This window comes from Palaemon carinicauda, chromosome 23, assembly GCF_036898095.1.
Source record: "Palaemon carinicauda isolate YSFRI2023 chromosome 23, ASM3689809v2, whole genome shotgun sequence".
Taxonomy (NCBI): Eukaryota; Metazoa; Arthropoda; class Malacostraca; order Decapoda; family Palaemonidae; genus Palaemon; species Palaemon carinicauda.
In genome coordinates this window covers 93650138-93668190 of record NC_090747.1, presented here as the reverse complement: position 1 = coordinate 93668190, position 18053 = coordinate 93650138, and the positions used below count along the sequence as shown (strand labels likewise).

The 18053-nt window shown below is 32.3% G+C and overlaps 1 protein-coding gene and 1 non-coding gene across 4 annotated transcripts in view; one reads left to right on the top strand and one right to left on the bottom strand.

Moving 5' to 3' along the window:
- The window catches only part of LOC137617254 (uncharacterized), a 43264-nt gene that overhangs the window by 10856 nt on the left and 14355 nt on the right, over positions 1–18053 (top strand). The window lies entirely within an intron of this gene.
- On the bottom strand, positions 15233–15304 carry TRNAQ-UUG (transfer RNA glutamine (anticodon UUG)). The gene has a single exon. It is a non-coding gene; the product is annotated as a tRNA-Gln (tRNA).

Here is an 18053-nt window from a genome sequence, read left to right as displayed (position 1 = left end):
AAGATGAAGAAAGTGTCTAATGTCAAGAGGTTTAAGCAGCTATGCGAATCAAGTTACTGGTTGATGTCCCTCCCATTCCAACAAGCACGCGAGCCAACTCGTGGGAAATAGCGGCTTGTTTATCCATTGCTTAAATCCCCTATTGGATTAATCCGTCTTGTCCTGAAAAAGTTTTGCTATGGAAGAATTTTTACAGTATTTTCCTTTACTTGTTTTTATTAAATATAGTACGAGATGAAGGATATGTTTTTTTTTTTTTTTTAATTGAAATTAGTTTTTTAATGTTTTTGAATGCATGTTTGTTTACTTATTTTTATTAAATGTACTACGAGATAAAGGCCATTTTTTTTATTGAAATTAGTTTTTTAATGTTTTTGAATGCATGTTTATTTATTTATTTTTATGAAATCTACTACGAGATGAATGCTAATTCTTTTTTATTTTAATTGAAATTAGTTCATACGTTTATCTATTAATACTCACCGAAGGTTTTATTTCAGTTGTCACGGAAAAGCATTTTTTTTTTTTTTTTTTTTTTTTTTTTACTCGCTCCAAGTACTGACCTGTTTTATTTGAGCCAGTGATCTAAGATGGCTTCAGTTTCTCTTTCATTCTATCCTTGTGCTCTGTAAGGATTGCGTGTGTGCGTTTATTTTCTTCCCTTGTTTAACTTGTCTGGTGTAGTGTTCTTTTCAGATTTAGGAGTGACATGGATAGTGTTTCGTGTGGAGTTGGTTAATTTTTTGATATGGGTTTTCTTAATGTTAAAAAGCAAGAATACTACTACGTATGATTTCCAAGCCTCTTGCTTTCATTGGTAAGGGTATATTGTATAGGTAGAGTTCTTATAGAATACATACTTTATATATATATATATATATATATATGTGTGTGTGTGTGTGTGTGTGTAAACGATTCAATTGTCAGTATGAATTTGTTTGGATCATGATGGAACACCTGCCTTCATACTGTCTTTTCTTCATAAACACCATAACCCCTGGCAGAGAAGACGGTGTAATTTATGTATATATATGAGTGTGTATATAGATACATATATTTGTATATACTGTATATTGTGTGTATATATATATATATATATATATATAGTGTATACATAAGAGTATATAACGTTCTTTTTCTTTCAACTTATGCCAATTTTTTACCTAAACTTTTCATTTCTTACGAGCTCGTGTGCAGGTGATTAGTTTTTTTTTAAACGATCCTTTAAATCTTATCAGTCCTTTCAACTTGTCTGTTTTTACTAATTCGGGCCTTACCTTGAAATCTTATCCCTCTCTCTCTCTCTCTCTCTCTCTCTCTCTCTCTCTCTCTCAACCTTATAATAATTAAGACCCCTTTCTCGTTTAGTAAATATTGAAATATTGAAAGAAATATTCTTATACAATAATGAAATAGGATTTTTAGAAAAGGTGATTTAGCATCGTATTCCTCATTAGTTGCATAAGAATTCGAATGATGAAACAAGGTTTCCCTTTGAAACCTTTTATTGCCAGGTTATCAGCCGGAATTACTTGGAAGGGGGAGATAAAAGTTAAGTGGCGTGCAAGGAGAGGCTAGAAGAAATTGCGTCTTTGGCCCATGCACACGTACGCACGCATACAGGTGTTGCCATCTTCATGACGTATTCTCGGGTGAGGGGGGTTTGGTTCTCGGGGGTTAATGCTTGTGAGACAGGTTTAGGTTCGTCGGGGCGTCATTGCTTACCTGAACAACACGGAAAATGTGATTTGCGTTGAAAAGGGACCATATTTTTGCTGTTTTTTTATGTTTCGGTATTGAAATAAACAAAATTTTGCCGATTTTTGTTTCGTCATTGAAAATGGGCAAAATTTTGATGGTTTTTTTTTCCATGGTTTGGCAATGAAAATAAGCAAAATTTGGCTGCTTTATATGTTTTGGCAATGAAAATTATCAAAATTTTGCTTTTTTTTATGTTTTGGCATTGAAAATAAGCAAAATTTTGCTGCTCTTTATGTTTTGGCAATGAAAATTAGCAAACTTTTGCGGTTTTTTTATGTTTTGCCATTGAAAATAAGCAAAGTTTTGCTGCTTTATATGTTTTGTTATTGAAATAAGCACAATGTTGCACTTTTTTTAATGTTTTGACATTGAAAATAAGCAAAATTTTGCTGTTTTTGTTTTTGTTTCGGCATTGAAAATAAGCAAAATTTTGCTGTTTTTTTTATGTTTCGGCATTGAAAATAAGCAAAATTTTACTTTTTCATGTTACGGTAAGATGTTATTCAAATGTTCTTGAGCAATGTTGTTGCAAATAGAATGTGGTACAACCTACCTTATTTTGACAGCTATAAAATGAAATGGTTGATCGATGATGATAAATTAATATTGCTAAATTTTTGCATCCTCACGTATTGATTTAAAATTTTCAACAGGAAAAAAAAATTATGACTTGAAACAAATGCGTATACGCACATGGAAATGAAGACTATACAAGAAACGTGACGCGAAATTGCAATGCCGGTGGCCCACCAGATGTGGGAGAATTTAACCCGAGAAAAGAATGTAAACATTGTCAGTCAGTTGTTTCCTCACTGTGCCGTGTGGCGGATTTGTGTTGCCTATGATATCGTCTTGATTTGTTGTGATACTAAATATATGGCCGGGGACAATCTCTCTCTCTCTCTCTCTCTCTCTCTCTCTCTCTCTCTCTCTCTCTCTCTCTCATAGTTGTCCTTTGATTTTATTAAGGTTGGTGTAAATTTCGGATAATATGCTGGTTAAAAAAAGTGGCAGATTCACTCTTACGTATATTTCATTACAGTAAATATATTTTATCAAATTGAATATTATAAGAATTAGCATGTTTTCATAGGTTACGTAGCCGGTTTAGATCAATTATAATATTTCACTGACGAGAGAGAGAGAGAGAGAGAGAGAGAGAGAGAGAGAGAGAGAGCTAATATTCAGTATCAACAACTAATATCACGGCAAATAAAGTGAGAATTAGTATAAAGAATATGTTCTATTCCTCAATCCTACACCAATAAATAAAAAAGATAAAAAAAGCAAAAGTTTAATCCATATATAAGCTCTGTACCACAATTCTTGTAGGTGCAATAAAATAATCCCATTGAAAACGCCAATTGTATGGAAGCACACACTCGCATCCTGACGATGTTATGTAAGACGTTTCTTTATGTAAGACCGTCTTTGGAAATTGGCAAATGAAAAGAGTGTTAAGTCCTCGGAGGGACGAGAGGCTGCTGCCTTTTGATTGATGATCTGTTATCTCAGGCAGGAGAGCTGCTTCTTCCTTATTACTCCCCCCCCCCCTCTCTCTCTCTCTCTCTCTCTCTCTCTCTCTCTCTCTGTCGATATGTCTATCTTATTTTCTTTTGGTGATGGACCATATTATCTTGTCTCCAATTGGATACTCTTATAATTCTCTCTCTCTCTCTCTCTCTCTCTCTCTCTCTCTCTCTCGTGATATATATATATATACATACATATATATATATATATATATATTAATTTCTTTCGATGATGTACCTTATTACCTTGTCTCTGATTGGACACTCTTATAATTCTCTCTCTCTCTCTCTCTCTCTCTCTCTCTCTATCTCTCTCTCTCTCTCTCTCTCTCTCTCTCTCTCATGTCATGCCACTAATATCTGTCACTATCTTGCCATGAATAGTAAAGCACTATTCGTTTATAGGAAATTAGAGCTATGAATTCAACACATTTGAAATGTAATAAAACAATCATATAATTTCAGTGGGAAAGATGTTAATTTCTATTATTAACTCACAGCTGTATAATAAACAAACCAGCGGTATTATTACCTCGAGAACGAACACTATGACAATCATTAAATGCCTTGATAGTCCCTCGAAGTATATAAAGATTCGAAGTGTATAAAGAAGCGAGGTAGAGGGGGTGTGAGGGGGGGGGGAACTTGGAGTAGATCCCTTTGAAATAAAGAGCGATGATGTCAGTGTTGTTGTGAGGAAAGGGGCTTATGGGTAATCTTTCGCATCTCTTAACCCAATTTCTCCTTATTCTATTTCCGAAAGCAGAATAATGCCTTATCAACAGTGCTACGCATAGAGTTTTCCATCGAGAACTCATGATGTCTATCAAAAAAGTTAATTCGCCTTTTAATACGTGATGGGTATATGCAAGTAACAAGTACTTGGCACTCTGAGAGCTGGGGGGTACCCCCTCCCTATCTCTCAGCTGCTTCTTCATTCCCTCCCCTGTGGGTAGTTTGGCACTGGCGTTTGCCCGCCTTCTCTCTCTGCGCCCTATATGGTCAACGCCTTCAGTACAAGAACAGCAGGGCAGGGCAAGGGGCAAGGGCGGAAGCAACAATAACATAACCCCCCTCTTCCCCGTCCCCCCTACCCCTCCCCTTTACCCTACTCCTACCCCTAGGAGGATTAATAGCCGTACCCTTACCCAAACATTGCTGCCTAAGTTGGGAATCAATATTCCTTCGATGAGTAGGTATGAGAATTTTTATTATTATTATTATTATTATTATTATTATTATTATTATTATTATTATTATTATTACTTGCTAAGCTACAACCCTAGTTGGAAAAGAAGGATGCTATAAGCCCAGGGGCCCCAACTGGGATAATAGCCTAGTGAGGAAAGGAAACAAGGAAGAATACAATATTTTAAGAATAGTAACAACATTAAAATAAATATTTCGTATATAAATTATAAAAACTTAATAAAACTTGAGGAATAGAAACAAAATAGAATAGTGTGCCCGAGTGCACCCTCAAGCAAGAGAACTCTAACCCAAGATACTGGAAGGCCATGGTAAAGAGGTTATGGCAGTATTCAAGACTAGAGAACAATGGTTTGATTTTAGAGTGTTTCTTCTCCGTGAAGACCTGGTTACCATAGCTAAAGAGTCTCTTCTACCCTTACCAAGAGGAAAGTAGCCACTGAACAATTACAGTGCAGTAGTTAACCCCTTGGGTTAAGAAGAATTGTTTATTAATCAGCGTTGCCAGGTGTATGACGACAGAGGAGAATCTGTAAAGAATAGGCCAGACTATTCGGTCTATGTGTAGGCAAATAGAAAGTGAACCGTAACCAGAGAGGATCCAATGTAGTACTGCCTGACCAGTCAAAGGACCCCATAACTCTCTATCGGTAGTATCTCAACGGATGGCTGGTGCCCTGGCCACCTAAATGTAATTATATAAAAATAACAGTGGGAAAAGTAGCATATGGGGCTTTAGTAGTAGCCCGAACAGTAGGAAAAGTAACGTATGTATAGCTTTAGTAGTCGCGCGAGCAGTAGGAAAAGTAGCGTATGCACAAGGCCAATATAATTGGCCTTACGTATGCATAGCTTTAGCAGTAGCGCGAGCAGTAGGAAAAGTAGCGTATGCATAGCTTTGTTAGTAGCGCGAGCAGTAGGAAAAGTAGCGTATGTATAGCTTTAGTAGTAGTGCGAGCTGTAGGGAAAGTAGCTTATGTATAGCTTTAGTTGTAGCACGAGCAGTAGGAAAAGTAGCGTATGCATACCTTTAGTAGTAGCGCGAGCAGTAGGAAAAGTAGTGTATGCAAAGCTTTAGTAGTAGCGCGAGCAGTAGGGAAAGTATCGTATGCACAAGTAGCGCGAGCAGTAGGGAAAGTAGCGTATGCAAAGCTTTAGTAGTAGTGCGAGGAAACGGGATTAACTTGGGTAGTGACAAGCACCTAGAATCATATAATGAACGGCATTTTAGATTCTAAAAAGCTTCAGGTTTAGGAGATCACCGAAATTCAAGATAGAAATCATGTTTATAAAAAAAAAAAAAACTAATACACATTGTTAAAATGTTCAAAATGAAATCAGACAGTGCAAGAATTATCTCATACAAAAAATTAAACTATATGATTTACCATACAGTGAGACAAAAGGGCTGATATGATAACTAGAATAAACAAATAAACAACAAAAATACAAGTTTACATAAATCACAGAATTTTCATCAAAGTTAAATATTAAACTGAAAAAAAAACAAATTACGGACGGCCCGATGATAGAATCTTTACACTAACAAAAATAGTGGAAAATTAACTGTTAAGCAATATGTGAAAGAATAAAGATAATTGAGTGATGGTGTGTGTGATAAAGAGACACTCAGTTTTGGTGAATGGGATTATATTAAAAATCGGAATAGGTGATGATTTGTTTCCATGCATAAGCATGATTACGATGATAGAAAACTGTTAGAGCAACCGACGTAAGTTTTCAAATTGCATTTGGGCAATTAAACAAATGAATATTTTTGCACCCTCAGATTTTTATTTTTTTGTTTTATCAAAGTATATTGCTTTATTATAAGGCTTTACTTATATTCTTGATTTTAGCCATTATAATAGGACTGATTATTTCCCCAAAACTTTGTTCTTCTTCTTCTTCTTCTTTATATTGCCCGGAGCTTCTCTCCGGACAGGGGCTTTTTGACGGTGCGTCTAGCCCCTAGGTGGTTGCAAACCCAAAACTTGGTGAGATATAGATGTTATTCCCATCAGTATTCTTTCCATATCTTTCGAGTTGTAACTAGCTTATGTTCTAAGGCTTTCGTAAAGCTCCAAGTTTCTGATGCATAAGCTAATACTGGTAGGCCCATCTGATTAAATACTTTAATTTTTAGAAAAAGGGGCATTCTACTTTTCATAATCTCATTTCGTTTATTAAGTCTTTAGAGGTTCGTCCATTGTCATTGAACATTATCTTAGTTTTACAATATTCATTTTCAGTCCTACATTTTGACTTTTTATATTCAAATTTTCTATCATCTTTTGCAATTTCTCCCATGATTCATGAAATAGAATTATGTCATCTTCTCCTGCTGCTTTTCCTTTACTTCTACTGTTACTTTTAGTTCCGGCTCAAGTGTATCATTTCGATGGGCAAAGTTATTTCTTACTCCATCTCTTTTGTTGATAATAATTCTATTTTCATCATTTAAAGCAAATATCCGTTGGTGTTGTGTTCCTCGTCTTCTTTTTATCAATTCGATGCTTTTTCCGTTCTTTAGTTTTTACTCACTTGGGGTGCGATTGTATTTACTAATGTCTTAGGTTTTTAGTTTGTTTATTGGTTTGATTAGTTCTGCTGATTTTTTCATCTCTTGTATTTTACCATAATTTCCAGTATTTTCTTTATTAGGACTTTGGTGTTTTCAGAAGTTTCCTTGATCTTGTTTAAGAACTTTCCCACCTATCTCTTGTGCTGATTCCAATAAAAATGTTTGGAAATTACTGAAGAGAATCAGTAGAAGGTAAATTTGGAGAAAGATATAATCTTAAAATTATGAACATCTTTTTTTTATATAAAAGGAACAGAAAATGGAAATGGCGAAACGAAAACCGAAATCGATTTTAGATTATAACCCTAGTGTAAAAAGTTAATTTAGTTAAAGATGTAACAATGTTAAACAAGTTATAGGCAACCGACCATACAATGATTAGAATTAAAGGTTGTCTAGATCTAGGGAAAAAGAAAATCCAATTATATATATATATATATATATATATATGAGTGTGTGTGTGTTTGTGTCTGTGTTTTATTAAGAGAGGCAGATAAGATTTTAAGGTAAATCGTGTGTGTGTTTTATTAAGAGAAAGGCAAATAACATTTTAAGTTAAATCATCGGGAAGTTATATAATATGCCGTTTCATGCTCTAATCGGTTGATTAATGTTATTTTATGTAATACAGTATAGTCTTTGAACAATAAAAATATATAATTAATAAGAAAAGGGTTTTCCTTGTTCGCGTTTTCATATATGGGGAGGTGTTTTTTATTAACTTTTATATAAATAACTTTGCGCTTTAATTTTGAAATATTTCCTTTTGCACAGTTTAAACAATATATCTCTTATGTCTAGTAGGAAAAGAAAATGCCAAGGAATCATTAGTAATGAATCACTCAAAATACCATTCTTTGGACACTTTTGCCGTATATGCAAATAATATTTACAAACATTCCACGTATTATGGCATTGGTTTCCGTTATGGGAGACATGATGGCGACTAGATGGTTTTCATATTTGAAGGGTCTCTCTCTCTCTCTCTCTCTCTCTCTCTCTCTTATATATATATATATTATGTGTGTGTGTGTGTATATATATGTGTGTGTGTGTATGTATGTATGTGTATATATATGTATGTATGTATGTGTGTATATATATATATATATATATATGTATATATATATATATATATATATATGTATATGTGTGTGTGTCTATTGGAGAGAGATAGATTATTATGATAAAATTATATCATTCATCTGTATGATGCTCCTATCTCTCTCTCTAATGAAACTTTAATGTCAAATACAGTCGAACAGAAATAAGATGCTATATTAAAATTTTCTGATTATGAATTATCGTCCTCGTTCTTTATTTCACATTGATATTGTTATTTAGGGAAATCAGAAGAATTTTTAGAATGGAGGCGCATGGGGATTAGAAATATAACATATTAAGTATAACAAAACTAAGTACTAATATTATATCATTGTTATTAATATTCCGAACACCTTTTACTCACATCTATTTATTGCATCTCCCTCCCACTTAAAACCTCCAACTAGGAGAATATGCCAGCAGCGAAAAAAAAAAAAGGCGGAGGCTCACACAAGCGATATACAAATCCCATTTTCACAAGAACCTTGCGTTTGCTTGGCCACTGAGCGAAAGACGAAAAGCTAAACCACGTGGTCTAAAAGACCTTCCGAAGTTCCGATTCTTCAGATGTGTGTGAGGCTGACTCACTGTGCCCGGTATGTCCACTGGTCGCGAGTTTGGAGAAAATTCCACCTCCCGCAATGGTCAACTTAAATGGGTGGAAGATTGGTTTGTGTCGAAGGTGCGAGTTGAATGGAGGTATTATTTTTATACTGGGGTCTTAATTCGTTGTTGTTGATATGGATGTGACTTCTTGATTAGATTGATGTAGCTAGTTTATGTCAAAATATGACTTGAGTAATGTTTAATATATACTATCGGACGACGAATTTTATATATATATATATATATATATATTGTGTGTGTGTGTGTGTGTATATATGTATATATATATATGTATATATGTATGTATATATGTATATGTATTATATATACACATATATATGTATATATATATATATATATATGTGTGTGTGTGTGTATGTGTAATTTATGCATTTTAAGTGACGTTTGTGTCAGTACATAAATTCATTGATAAAATAAATAATTCAGAGACGAAAATAGGACGATTTTTACTATTACTAATACTATTACTACTACTACTACTACTACTACTACTACTACTACTACTACTACTACTACTACTACTACTTTACATCAGTAAAAGTTTTTTTTTTTCATTAGTGGGATTCATAAGATAATTACCAGGCTCCAATGGTATCCTGAAATCGTCAATCAATTTACAGTTCATGTTATAATTCCTGATCTGCAAAGGAGTCTTAGCAAGAAAACGCAACTTCCATGTTGTAATTTACCTGAGTTCTTAACACTTTCGTTTGGCTTCTTTGTTCTTTTCTTTCTAGTCTCGTCTAACAGTAACCGATCTAGACGTTCCTTTTATAATGAGTAATGACAATATAATTTCATTGGTTTATATATATATATATATATATATATTAGCGTTATCGTCGAGGCCCTTTGCGTCAATGGGCGTAGGAAAAGAATATATATATATATATATATATATTTATATATTATATATATATATAGTGTGTGTGTGTGTGTGTGTGTGTGTTTTCAGATATAGATCCATCGATACATAGTAGATGTACACAAACACACACACAATTATATATATATATATATATATATATTGAGAGAATGGAAAATGGCTGTCTGCTAAAGAAGCTGATGAATGCAAGAGTTGATGGGAGAAGTACAAGAGGAAGGCCAAGGTTTGGGTGGATGGATGGTGTGAAGAAAGCTCTGGGTGATAGGAGGATAGATGTGAGAGAGGCAAGAGAGCGTGCTAGAAATAGGAATGAATGGCGAGCGATTGTGACGCAGTTCCGGTAGGCCCTGCTGCTTCCTCCGGTGCCTTAGATGACCGCGGAGGTAGCAGCAGTAGGGGACTCAGCAGTATGAAGCTTCATCTGTGGTGGAAATGTGGGAGGTTGGGCTGTAGCACCCTAGCAGTACCAGCTGAACTCGGCTGAGTCCCTGGTTAGGCTGGAGGAACGTAGAGAGTAGAGGTCCCCTTTTTGTTTTGTTTCTTGTTGTTGTCGGCTACCCCCCAAACTTGGGGGAAGTGCCTTTGGTATATGTATGTATGATGTGATATATATATATATATATATATATGTATATATATATATATATAGATATATATATATATAATATATATATATAATATATATATATATATATGTATATATATAGATATATATATAATATGTATATATAATATATATATATGTATGTATATATGTATGTATATTTATATATATATATATATATATATATATAAAGCTTTTGGTTTATGCAATAGATCAATATGTGAAAAGAGGATTAGAGATAAGATTCCAAATCTGGCCACCCCATAAGTGGGTTGTGCAGTCAATGTACCTTTTTTTTTTTTTTAATAAAAGGTCTTTACACCTCACTTTCCAGCTTTCAACTTGTTGTCCAACCTCTTTTTAACTTTTCATCTTTGGAATGTTCCCCAGTTCTACTTTAGTGTTGAATGGACTTCCCGGTAATAGCACTGGCCCATACGGTCCAAATTCTAGAAATCCAAATACAAAAGTGGCCAATAAACTGAGAGCAAGTCGCTTAGACAACAACCTCAAGACAAAGATTTTTATGAAGTAATTATTATTATTATTATTATTATTATTATTATTATTATTATTATTATTATTATTATTATTATTATTATTATTATTATTATTGTTATTATTATTATTATTACTACTACTTGCTAAGCTTCAACCCCAGTTGGAAAAGTAGAATGATATAAGCTCAGTGGCCCCAACAGGGAAAATAGCCCAGTGAAGAAAGGTAACAAGGGAAAATAAAATATTTTAAGAACAGTAACAACATTAAATTAAATATATAAAATATAAATACTCTAACAAAATAAGAGGAAGAAAAAATTGTTATAATACTGAGCCCGAATGTACCCTCAAGCAAGAGAACTCTAATCCGAGACAGTGGAAGGACATTGTACAGGGGCTGTGGAAAGGTGGTTTGTAATTGGTAGTAGGATATGGCATGAGGGGGACTTATCTATTTGGTTTAAGGGGTGGAATTACTGAATGAAGAATGTGATTTATTTTCAGTTAAATTTGCATCAAGTTCATGGCTGTTCTGGTCGTCCAATTCAACGTAAACGCTAAATTGTAAGGATAAACTGTATAGAAAATCAATATTCCAGGTTATAAAGATGATGTAAATGGTGTAAAGACAAAACATAAATGTAAAAAAAAAAACTATCAAAGTACAAATGCCATGTTGAAGTTAACCTTATAACAGAAATTGCAGAACGATTTAAATAAATATATAAAAAGTCATGGACCGTTAACAAAAATTGCACACTGCTAAACGACGACAAGTTACCTTGTCAGTGGTATGTAATTTATTGCTATTTTTTGTCAACTATAGTACAGGAAAGGGAATAAAAACGAATAAAAATTATATTTTATTATTCGACAAGACATCATTTCTAGACGCATTCGGTCTCCCATAACTATATATGAGATGTATATATATATATATATATATATGTATATATATATATATTATATATAATATATATTTATACAGTATATACTGTATATTTATATATATATATATATATACAATATGTATAAATGCATATATATATATGTATATGTACTTATATGCATATATATATGTATATGTACTTATATATATATATATATATATTATATATATTATATATACACACACACACATATATATATATATATATATACATATATATATATATATATACAGTATATACTGTATATATATACAATATGTATAAGTATATATATATATATATATGTATATGTACTTATATATATATATATATATGCTAGAACGGCCATTGAAAGCAGCATCCTTAGCAGTTTGGACTATTTATTTCGATTAATCAAGGTTTCAGCGAACCATTTCTCCCATTATCAGGGCTAAAACATAAACATTAGCGAAAATTAATTGACACTAATTATCTAAATCATTAAAATTCAGTATATGTGGCAAGAATCTTAAGAATTTCATTAATATAAAATGATTTATAATATCAAGTAAGATAAAGAATACAGATACGATAATCAGAACAAATACACTGAAAAATAACATGAAATTAAATAAAAGAAAATATGTAAAACACATACACACACACACACACACACACACATATATATATATATATATATATCAGTCCTTTGAAGAAGTATCACGAAACTAGTGAGGAATTAAACTTATATTTCCTAATTTAATTTTCATTGTGGTTGCTTTGCATTATATATATATATATATATATATATTATATATATATATTTATACATATATATATTCATATATATATATATGTATATATTTATATATACATGTATATATATACATATATATGTTTATATATATATATATATATATATCTATATCTATATCTATATCTATCTATCTGTATATATATATATATATATATATGTATGTATGTATGTATGTATGTATGTATGTATGTATGTATATTAACAATCACAGGGAAACGTGATGCTCAGATGCAAAGGAACCACAATGAAAATTAAATTAGAAAATATAAGTTTAAGTCCTCACTAGTTTCGTAATACTTCTTCAGAGGCCTGATTCATTGAGAGAGAGAGCTTTTTACATTTTGATATGGTACAGTGCGAGTACAAACATACATAACATGTATTTGCAGAACAATGTTCCGCGGTCAAACAAACCATCTTGGGTTTATATAGTCAGGTGTTCCTGTAGGTGGAGTTCTTGCTCCCATTAGCCAGGTGTTAGGTGGGGACATTGGGTGACAGGTAATTCTTTGGTCATCCGATACAGTTTCTTTATATTGATATGCGTTAACCTTATCTATGTAAATCCATAAACATTGTCATACATATATACATACGCATTCAAATACATATGTATTGGTGCATACACACCCATATACATGCTTGCACACGTGATTAACATACATATACACAATTATGCATATACTGTATAACACTAGCAGCATAAACATATAGACATATATATATATATGTATATATATACATACATATATATATATATATATATATATAAAACCCAAATATATATACATGATGCACACACACCCATATACATGATTGCACACATGATTAACATACATATACACATTTCTGTATATACTGTATAACACTATCAGCATAAACATGCACATACACATACACACACAATATATATATATATATATATATATGTGTGTGTGTGTGTGTGTGTCTGTTTACCTACCAATAAAGTAGTAGCAAAGCATATACGTATATTTATATAATTGTACCTATATGTAAATGATAGCTTAGATTTGAAAGATTGATTTCACATAGGCAGTTGTTATCCGAGGTACAGTCAGTTCTACATAAAGTAATTCAAGTTTTTTTTTCATAAAGCTCGCATGCCTCTGCATATAAATTCATAGAGCTTGTGTCCTATATTCACATTGTTTTCAAAGCTTTCTTTTATCAAACTGGACTCTGAAGTTTCTTTGTAATGAGTTATTTGAATGAACCAAGTTCTTTGCTCATGCCCAATTAATAGTGTGATTTTTATCTCTAACATTGAGAAACGTTGTATTGTTGTCTTGAATATATATGTCACTTTTCTTATGTTCAATTCTCCTTTCGAGGGTTTTACCTGTTTGACCAATATAGATTTTTTTTAAGTACATGGGATACGATATACAAATCCTTTGTTACTGTCAGGGAATTCTTTATGGGGGGCTGCTTTTATAGTGTTGTTTCTCTTCAATGCTACATTAACGTTAAGATTGTTTAACAATTGGGGAATTTCATCAAAATGAATGATTATTTGGCCGTAAAAGTAGTTTTTGTGTATTATAATTCTCCTTGCCATTATTACCAAATGTCTTAAACATATTTTCTATTTCATTTTCCTTGTGGGTCTTTTACACACACACAGACATTATATATATATATATATATATATAGGATATATATATATATATATATAGGCCTATATATATATATATATATATACATATACTGTGTATATATATATATATATATATACCCTGGTATTTGCATCTCAAGACGCTACACATTCCTAAAACATATTAAAAATAAGATTTGTCTGTAATATGAACAAAATAAGGTTGGGAATTCATGCTTTTATTCATTATTATAACAATGTTTTAAGAGCTCCACGAGGCACCGTAATAGCAGTTCTCTCACTATGGCGACGGACAGCGCGAGTTCGTGTGTGTGTGTGTGTGTGTGTTTTCTCCTATGCGCCTGCATCTCTCACCGCAGTGGGAGATGAATGTACATCACATTTCCCAACCTCCGTTCTCTCCCATCTCTCTCCTCGTTATATAGTTTCTGCTAGCTGATTATATATCTTTTATGCTTATATATGGAAAAGACAATAGAATATGTAAAGCCTATGTGAAATAGGTCTTTCATTTATAATTATGTTTGTAGAAAACAAATGAAGACAGCAAATGGTTAAAAATCGATTTACTACGTCACAAGCGATCCTACTAAAACAATACTGGGTTATTGAATTCAAAAGACTTTTCTAGTTTGTATTTTGGCTAATTTAGAAGCATTGTAGCTCCTATGTGAAAAGGGTATTTAATTCATATTCTATGTAAAAGGAATTTGTACGGTTTCGATGTAAGAAAATTTTGATGTTGATGGTTAACAAACGCAATTTACACCATTATAAATTACTTTACCAAGACAATACTCGTCAGTAAATAAAAAAAACCAAGACAATACTCGTCAGTAAATTAAAAAACCAAGACAATACTCGTCAGTAAATTAAAAAAACCCAAGACAATACTCGACAGTAAATTAAAAAACCAAGACAATACTCGTCTGTAAATTAAAAACCAAGACAATACTCGTCAGTAAATTCAAAAGACTTCTATAGATCGCTTCTAGCTAATATTGAAACATTGTAGCATCAAGTTATCCAAACTTGAGAGCAATTCAGACGAAAAGCATTGCTGAGGTCCTACCGAGACTCGAACTCGGATCGCTGGATTCAAAGTCCAGAGTGCTAACCATTACACCATAGGACCGCTGTGAGGAATGATGATCTTCTTGCAAAGAATTGCTGCGAATATGTTTAATGAATTTTTGATGGAATTGATGTAATACAAGTCTTGAGCGTATCATTTTATAAACATTGATTAGCCCTGTAGGAATATTATTTTGGAAGTTACTGTTGCAAATTATAAGTGTTAGATACATTTAGAAGGTAGTATGTTATGCCAAATGTTTCAGTCTTTTTTTACAATTAAGCTTTGTTATTAACCGTTATTAAGTATATTTGCATATACGAAACGAGTGGGAATATTATCAATAAATTATAGCCCCGTAGGAATATTATTTTGGAAGTTAATGTTGCAAATTATAAGTGATAGATACATTTAGAAGGTAGTATGATCTGGCAAATGTTCAATTTACAAGCCAAATGTTTCAGTCTTTTTTTTACAATTAAACTTTGTTATTAATCGTTATTTTGGGAGCAACATCTTATAAACATTGCTTAGCCCTGTAGGAATATTAGTTTGGAAGTTACTGTTGCAAATTATAAGTGTTAGATACATTTAGAAGGTAGTATGATATGCCAAATGTTTCAGTCTTTTTTTTTACAATTAAACTTTGTTATTAACCGTTATTTTTATTAAGTATATTTGCATATGTGAAACGAGTGGGAATATTATCAATAAATTATAGCCCTGTAGGAATATTATTTTGGAAGTTACTGTTGCAAATTATAAGTGTTAGATACATTTAGAAGGTAGTATGATATGCCAAATGTTTCAGTCTTTTTTTACAATTAAACTTTGTTATTAACCGTTATTTTTATTAAGTATATTTGCATAATAATGTGAAACGAGTGGGAATATTATCAATAAATTATAGCCCTGTAGGAATATTATTTTGGAAGGTTCTGTTGCAAATTATAAGTGTTAGATACATTTAGAAGGTAGTATATGCCAAATGTTCAATTTACAAGCCAAATGTTTCAGTCTTTTTTTACAATTAAACTTTGTTATTAACCGTTATTTTTATTAAGTATACAGTATTTGCATATGCGAAACGAGTGGGAATATTATCAATAAATCATACCCAGTGTTAGGTATTGATGTATGAATGTAAATAAACAGACTGAATGTGGTAAGTGACGTGGCATTTTGCAATAGTAAAAATAGAATTACCAGGCAAGTTAAAGCGGGTCACAATGTTTTTATTATATTTTCTATAATTAGAATGTAAACTTACTGAATAAAAAATGTATAACACTTAAGAGTTGTGAAAATAAAATAACCATGTAGATGGCACCATGTCTCCTAACAAGATAACGGGAGGAGTTGAAGCAACAATAGCCAACTGCCATTGCAAGGAAATTTTGAAAACTTCGACCTTCATTAATAAACCAAAGAAGTTTTGCATATAAGTTACAGAAAATAAGAAAGATAAATACTTATATGATAAGTAGGAAAATTCGAAAAAAAACCCTTCCTCCCTGCCTGTCTTTACCTTTTTTTGCAAACTGCTACTAATCCTATCTAACACCGCTAGAGGGTCTGTCCCTCTCTTTTATTCTTCTCCTGTACTTCTCTTTCTCCCTTTTTCCTTATTCTCTCCCATCCCGAGTACCTCTTTCCCCATATTCCCCACTTCCCTATCCTTATCTTTATGCTACAGTTCTTTACATTTAACTAAACCTCGTTCCTATTTCCTTTCTAGTTGCTCCTTTCTAGTAGCTGTCCAGCCCCATACTGCATCTGGGGTGTGTGGGGGATATATTTTCGTGGCCATGCCCCCCCCCCCTAATTGCATATGTACACTTACTGGCCTTTCATACCCCCAGAAGGCCCCTCTGGCCGAAATTCATATAAAATGCAAATATTTTGGGGAATGGTACAATGACAAAGGGGACTATATGTTGAGCATACAAAGAAAGATGAAATAAAAAAAAAAGCATGAAATATTGATGTATGAAACTGTAGTAAATAGGGGTTGATATATGGCTTTAGGGGTAATAAGGAAAATATATGAAATATAATCCCTAGTATCGTTTCTGACGTTGGAACTGGAACTGGAAAATAATATTGGAAATCTAAATAAAGGACTGGGAATGGTTACATTATTATTATTATTATTATTATTATTATTATTATTATTATTATTATTATTATTATTGTTATTATTATTATTATTATTATTATTATTATTATAATTATTTATTTGTTTATTTATTATTATTATTGTTATTATTATTTTTATTTTTTTTTTTTTATTTTTTTATTTTTTTTTTTGATATTTTTATTACCTAAGCTACAACCCTAGTTCGGAAAGCAAGATGCTATAAAAGCCCAAGGGCTCCAATAGGGAAAAATAGCCCATTGAGAAAAGGAAATAAGAAAATAAACGACATGAGAAAAAAATTATAAAATATTTTAAGAACAGTAACATCAAAACAGATATGTCATATAAAATATAAAAGACTTATGCCAGCCTGATTACCTAGACAATCCTCGAATACATCATAGTAGGTCTTAATATAAGCTGAAAGAAACCTTTTTATGTCAGTTGAAGCTACGAAAATAGAGGAGTTATTGGTAAGGCAATTAGAAGACCAAGTAACCCCGGAGGGTGGTGTAGGGCCATTGGTGTAGCTTACACTAAAGGGGGTAGGGCCTTGTATTATCCCTTGGGGAACTATCTGCACCCACTATTTAGCATTCTACTTTATATCTGTTGCTTCTTCCTACTTTCTATATTTTTTCCAGCCTCTTTTAACTTTACACTGCAACT